Genomic DNA, 6,963 nt, shown 5'->3' with positions numbered 1-6,963 from the left:
TTTTTAACATAATGGGGCCTTTAGTTTTGGTTTATTTTGGGGGCTTATGCAAGGCTTAGGTAGACCTAGGGCTGGCCCTGCCGGGATAGGGTTCCCTTCAAAATAAAAAAGGGCTTTTAGACTTTGATCCAGGGCTGAAAATATCGGTCGAAAAATCGATTTTTCACCCATATTTAACGTTTTTTCAGCCTTCCGACTTCGAAATATCGGCTCTCGAAAATTAAATTAATTTTAAATCGATATATATTGGTAAAACCAATATAAAGATATATATATCAACGATATATTTCGATATATATTGTTTGACTTAGTTGGATAGTTTGACTTTTGACTATTTTTGTTGACTGTTGACCGATATCGTTATATATCGGTGATATTTATGATATATCTCGATTTTTCAATTTTTTTGAATATTATCACCAAAATGGGCAAAAACGATATATCGATCCGATTTTTCGATTTTTCTAATATGTATCGGTTTTGGGAGGGTCCGAAATATCTTCAAATCTTGAAACTTTCGGCCTTGCTTTGGTCTTCCTTAGTAATAGGGTTATAGGGGTATTAGGCTTTGGTCCAGACTTTATCGTTTATTAGACACTTTGATCCTCTTAACTGGGAGTCAACTCTGTTGACTATTCTTCTAATACCCAGAGTGCCATTAACTTGCCACACACACGTGAGTATTTTTTTTTGGTAACTCACATACGCGAGTATTTGAAAGAACACATAAATTAGTTTCTAAGTTTTACGAGCTGATCATTTCTCCAAAACCAAGAGATAAGAAGTGTAACTTCAGGGACGGAATCCAGGATTCTAGGCCGGGGTGCAAGATTATATCGCCCCAAAAAAACAAACACAAACAAAAACAATACATAAATTTTTGTTTGTAGAGTGTCTAAACATTAAAGATCACCAAAATTGTGTATGTACTTCGTTTCAATCCACACAAACTTACAAAAGAGAGTAACTTATGTGTTATGCCTCTTCCCTCAAAGATATACTACTTAAGTTCGGCATCTGAAGTTGAACCCACCGCCCTTCCACCATATTATCAAAAGCATCCACAATAGAATCTGTATTGAAACTCCAAGCAATGTCTTTCTCAATACACACAATCATAGAATGTGCAAGAAAATTATTTTCCATCTTATTACACAGTCTAGTCTTGATAATCTTCATAGCTGAAAAAGCACGTTCCGAGGTAGCAGTTGAAACTGGCAAAGTTAATACAAGACAAACCAACCTGTCGATAAGAGGATAAATTAGCACGTTCCGAGGTAGCAGTTGAACCTGGGAAAGTTAATACAAGAGGAACCAACCTGTCGATAAGAGGATAAATAATTGATTTTTCCGTTTTTGCTAACATTTGGCACAACTCAGAAACGGTTGACAACTTTTGGAATTCAGGGTGTACAAGAACATCAAGCTTATAGTTTTGCAATTGAAATCCCAAATGTATCTTCTCTTGCACAGTAAAATCCATAGGATAAAATTTATTTGCAAGCTTGCAAATCTCATCAGCTTTGAATGATTTAAAACCATCCCTAGGATTTAGAGCTGAGCTGAGAATAAGTAACTCGATCACATCCTCTTGAAATCGGTGGTTTAATTCTTGCAACTATGAATCAATCGTACCTATAAAAATTTGAACCCAAAAGTGATGCTCATTACTAGTGCCTTTCTGAGAACGGGAGCGACCTCGACTTCTTGTATAAACACTACTCATATCAATAATATCTATGCCATGATCTCCACAGCTAGAATAACTTAACTTTCTCCAATAAAGGACCCATCCATCTTCCCTCAAATTCTGAATAAGTGTTTTTGTTGTAGACATTAAATGCATTGCATTCAATATATCTTGAGACTTGCGCTGCAAAGCTTGACAAAGATCATCCGTAATCTCCATGATTTTCCTCATAAGATACAAGACAAACACAAACTCAAAAGTCGTCATAGTATCATAAGCTCCATCTGCCTCTGCACAGACATTACTAGTTGCTCCATCCTCAATTATATATGTAAGGACTGTAAGTGTTACACTATATATATATACATATTCATCAAACTAGAAATGGATCCCAAGTGAGAACCCCTTCGAGTATCTCCAGCTCGTTTCAATGTTTTAATATGATGTTTCCTTGTACCAACTTTCGAGTCCAACTCATCATTCTCTATACCAAACTCCAACTCATCAATAATGGCAAGTTTTTCTGCAATTTTTGTAGCCTTAGCATCTCTCAATTGATCACTTCTTTTGCAAGAAGCTCCATCAATATTAACTATGAGAGTCAAGTTAGGAAAAAATTGTCAAACATCTTTAACATCTTTGGCAACTGTAATCAACCAATGCTAACTGGAGCCTGTGAGCAAAGCAATGGACATAGTATGCAAAAGGGCACTCCTTTGAAAACAAGGCTTGCAACCCGGCCCATTCTCCTCTCATGTTACTAGCACCATCGTACCTCTGACTACAAATATTATGCACATTAAGATCATGACGATAAAGAACCTTACATATTTCATCTTTCAATGTTGCTGACCTAGTATCCTTGACATGGACTATGTCAAAAAAACATTATTATATAAAACCATATTTGTCAACAAATTTTAAAACAATTGTCATCTTCTCTCTTTTTTATTCATCTCGAGCTTCATCTACAAGAAGACAAAAATTTTCATCACCAATCTCCTAGCTCACGAATATATTTCTGTTTTTGTGTGCAAGAATGCTAAGAACCTGTTTTTGAATAAGAGGAGAAACATATGTTGCATTCTTAGGAGCATTCCCTAACACGGTTGCATCCACATCCACATTGTAAGAAGCCAATAAATTTACCATTTCAATAACATTCCCTATGTTACTATAACATTTGCTTGCATCATGACCTCTAAGAGCACATCCTTAGAATGTAAAAAATTTAACTATCTGTGTCGTTGTCATCACCCGCAAACGGTTTCTTGCAACTTGCTTAGAAACTTGTTTCTGAATAACATTCTCGATATGTTGTAATTTTTTTGTTAAACTGTGGTAGCAACTAAGAGCAGCCCTGTGATGTGAATTAGGATCTTTTTTTCTATATGAGATAGGAAAGCACACTTCTTTCCTTCGTTGACTTTCCTCCAAATAGAAAACCCATCAACTGTGAAAGCAGTAGGTCTTTGTCGTCCGGATGACTTTGCAAATAAAAAACAGGGAAAGCAAAATGCACAATTCTTTTGTGGAGAGTATTCAAGTCAGTGAGGAAATAACTTGTACCAATCAGCTAGAAAACGTCGACCAAACTTGTTTGAAGGATAAGGTTTGGATTTTGGAGGCTTGGGCTAATAAGGACCCTATTTGATATAAGCACGCCTGATCTCGTCTTGTTTAGATGGCGGGTAACTCAATATTTGTTGTCTTAACCCGGATCTCGTACCAAAGTTGTATCAACATTTTCGACAGTAGCAACTTCTGGAAGATTATGGTATTCTTCCTTTAACTTAACTCCAAGAGAATTTGGAGTATGCTGTTCAATTTCAACTTCTTTTGCATCAATTCTTAGAAGTTTGGAAGGACGATGTTCAACTTCAACCTCATCGGACTCGACTCTTGATGTTTTGGAAGGGCAACGTTCATGACTAGTAGATGCTTCAACACTATGGGGGTGGAGGCATTGTAGGAGTACTTGGTGATTCCACATTCCGAGATTCACTTTTCTTATAGAATGAGAAAAGTGTTGCCACCATGATTAACCACTTCTTATTTCTAGACAAGGAAAAAAAAAAAACAAGATCAATTTATCAAATCAAAAACAAAAAAATTTTTTTTTTCCCTAATTTTATTTATCAAAACCAAATTTAAGTGATTAACACCACAATTTAACAATTCCATATAACAACATTTATGAAAACTTGGCACCAATTCACCAAATTAGAACCCCAAAAATAAACTAATTCAATGAAAAACCTAAAATTGCCAAAAACTTGACACAAAAAGTGGAGAAAAGATTACCTTAGCTTTTTTTTTTTTTTTTTTTTTTTTCTTTTTCTTGTTTTTGGTTAAGGAGTTCACCTCTTTCAATTTGAGAGTGAAAGAAAAATAGAGAGAATAGAGAGACTACATGTTTGTTATTGACTTATTGGGGAGATTAGACTTGGAACTGGTTGTTGGGCTTTTCTATTTGTTTTAGTATCTCTCTAGTGACTTTATAGTGAACCCTAAAGACACAATTGTCCTCTTCTAATCATTTTGGCTTCAAAATAAGGGCTACTTTTGTAAGGGCAAAATGAGAAGTGGAAAGAAGGCTTTGAATTTTATTTTATTTTTTATAATTATTTTTTTGTCGATTATAATCCCACTATAGTTATGAAAATTCTGGGGAGTGCGGTAGTGGAAGTTTGGACAAAATCTTAGGGGTTGCGAGTCCTTATAGTTTGACTTTTTTTTTTTGGAAATAACTTATGTGGTAGTAGAGCTTTTCAAAGCTCAGGGTGAGACCGCCCCCCTCGCACCCCCTAGTTCCATCTATTTGTAACACTAGTTTTAGTTTATGTTATTTGTGGTAGTAAACGTAGTATATATCATAGTACAAAATATCAGGATATAGGTATTTATCGATATTCAATTTCTGGATATGTATCATGGATATATCCTCTTCTTTGGGGATATTTGACATTGTTCTACATGCAAATATCGTGGATATATTCAAAATATCGACAAATATCGTAGATATTGTGGATATTTCTTGATATATCATGATACATTATTTATATTTATTTGAAATATAATGGTAAATATTAAATAAAATTGTTATATACATAAAATATCACCCCAAAAAATATCTTCAAATATCACAAATATCATCCACCGATATTTCCATCTATATTCTGTAATACTATTTATATATTTTTTGAAATTTGGATAGATATCCTTGTGGTATATAATATTTTGTACTATGGTATATATTGCTTTGAGAAGTTGACAAATGTTTTACTGACAATGTTGGATATACTACGTAGTTGGAGAGCTATGTTCTACCTTAGAGCCAAACGTTTGGGAAAGTTTTTTGCAAAACTTGAATTTGTGAAGGTATTGGAAGCATGTATGGTAGAATCAACTTTTTCTAGTAGTCGGGGTTTCCATCGTTTCAATCTTACTCTTAAAGTGAGCGATAAGGATGAGGGTAAATGTAAGATCTTCAAAACAAGCGTGGGGAGGTATTTTTTCATGAGGTCAACCCAGAATCGACACATCAATATTCAGCAAGTTTTTTCAAGGCAACGAGGAGTACTTAGTTTGGGCCCTAGCCATTCTTAGATTGCTAATTTTTTCTTTTCTTTTCCGATTTCTAGATCATACGTCATTGGAAAGTTGGAAAGTTGTATGCATTGTTGGATTTGTTGCGCCTTTTAAATTGGATGTTTAATTGGAAACCGGATTGTGTTTGTATTTGGAAATAAATTGGTGTTTTAATACTATTACTTTTAGAAAAAAGGGTCCGGAACATATAAGTATAGGGTAAAGAGGCGAAGGTTCACGCTTTTAAGAAGAAGCTAGACAAGGATATATAATTTTTTATTTGTTGAAGATGGAGAAAACAAGTAAGAGAGCCAAAAAATTGGGAAAATTTGTAGTGGAAGATCACAATAGGAAAGAGAAGACAAGACTTAAATTTGTGAGCATCGTGAATGTGATACAAGAAGCTGGAAGTATGAACTACAATCTTACTCTCCTTGTGAAAGATAAGGATGATGGACAGTGGAAGATATTCAAAACGCTAGCTACTGAGTTAGTACATACTCGTACACAATTGTGGTTTAACAAGCCGAAATTTGTAAGTGAAAAAATTCAATATGACTCTGAATACATTAAACAAGAAGACGACAACAGCAAGAACCGTCAAAGCAGCGGCAACAACAACTACAAAAGCTATAAACCGCACTGCACTTCAAACACCGATGATTTATGTATAATGTTGGTGTGTGAATGTCTGTCTCAGTGCTTAAGTTCTTGTATAATGTTGGTGTGTGAATGTCTGTGTGAGTGCTTAAGTTCTTGTTGTGATACTACGTTTTAAAACTGTGCTAAATTAGCCAATGGTTGTGCAGCGTGCACTCTCTGTAGTTTGTTACTGATATATGAAAGGTATGTACTCGTGTCATTTTTTGTTGACAAGAGCATGCATATGTTCATTTTATATATTCACTTTTACGAGACAGTTTATTGATTTATTTTGACAATTTTTTTGAAAAGAAAAAAAAGAAGAAGATATGCTCTCTAATTTGTAAGAACTTTTCGGGGTACTTTGTTTTTAATTTCCAAGTTTGCCAGTAATACGAACAGTAGGATTTCCAGCAGTAATTTTTTCTAACAAATATGTATATATACTGCTACGTTCACGAGTCTTGACTGGATCACAGGATTCAGCGTCTGGTGGTGCGGTAGTAGAAGTTCTTTAAAATTTTGAGGTCTACTTCATTTCTTGTCACGCACTAATGTAGTAATGGAGTTTTTCCCAATCTTTGTTCATCTATCATCTATGTCCATCAAGTACATGTACTTGTTGATGAAAAAGTGGGCGAGTAGGTACTGTCCTGCCCAATATAATTGTTTATAATCCACAGAAAACAGAAAAAATCAGTACAAATCCAAATATTTTAAGACTTTTAACTCCAAAAATGCATTTTCAATGCAAAACTCATTAAAACGAACCACATGAAGAAAAAGAATCTCATAGTGAACTCCGTTTTGTATTGAAATTGGGAGTCAAAATAAAAGTCTCGTCTGGCATGTCCCACAAAATGAGAGTTGGGCAAATTAACAATAGATGTAAAATGCACCCCACCCTCTTCCAACAATATTATATTTGCACCCTTTGTTCTTTTCCCTGTCTTTAACTGCAAGTCTCATATGTTCTGTTACATTTCCCGCCTTCCTATTTTTTTTTTTTCTCTATAAGAATATCTCAACATCTAAGCCCA

General features: G+C 34.7%; 1 pseudogene; it reads right to left on the bottom strand.

Annotated features, from left to right (window-relative positions):
* Positions 1-975: 975 nt before the first annotated feature.
* LOC147502771 (uncharacterized) lies at positions 976-3,683 on the bottom strand (annotated as a pseudogene).
* Positions 3,684-6,963: the final 3,280 nt, after the last annotated feature.

Source organism: Coptis chinensis, chromosome 4 (assembly GCF_015680905.1).
Source record: "Coptis chinensis isolate HL-2020 chromosome 4, ASM1568090v1, whole genome shotgun sequence".
NCBI classification, from domain to species: Eukaryota; Viridiplantae; Streptophyta; class Magnoliopsida; order Ranunculales; family Ranunculaceae; genus Coptis; species Coptis chinensis.
The sequence above is the reverse complement of the archived record's forward strand: the minus strand, read 5'-3'. Positions and strand labels throughout refer to the sequence as shown.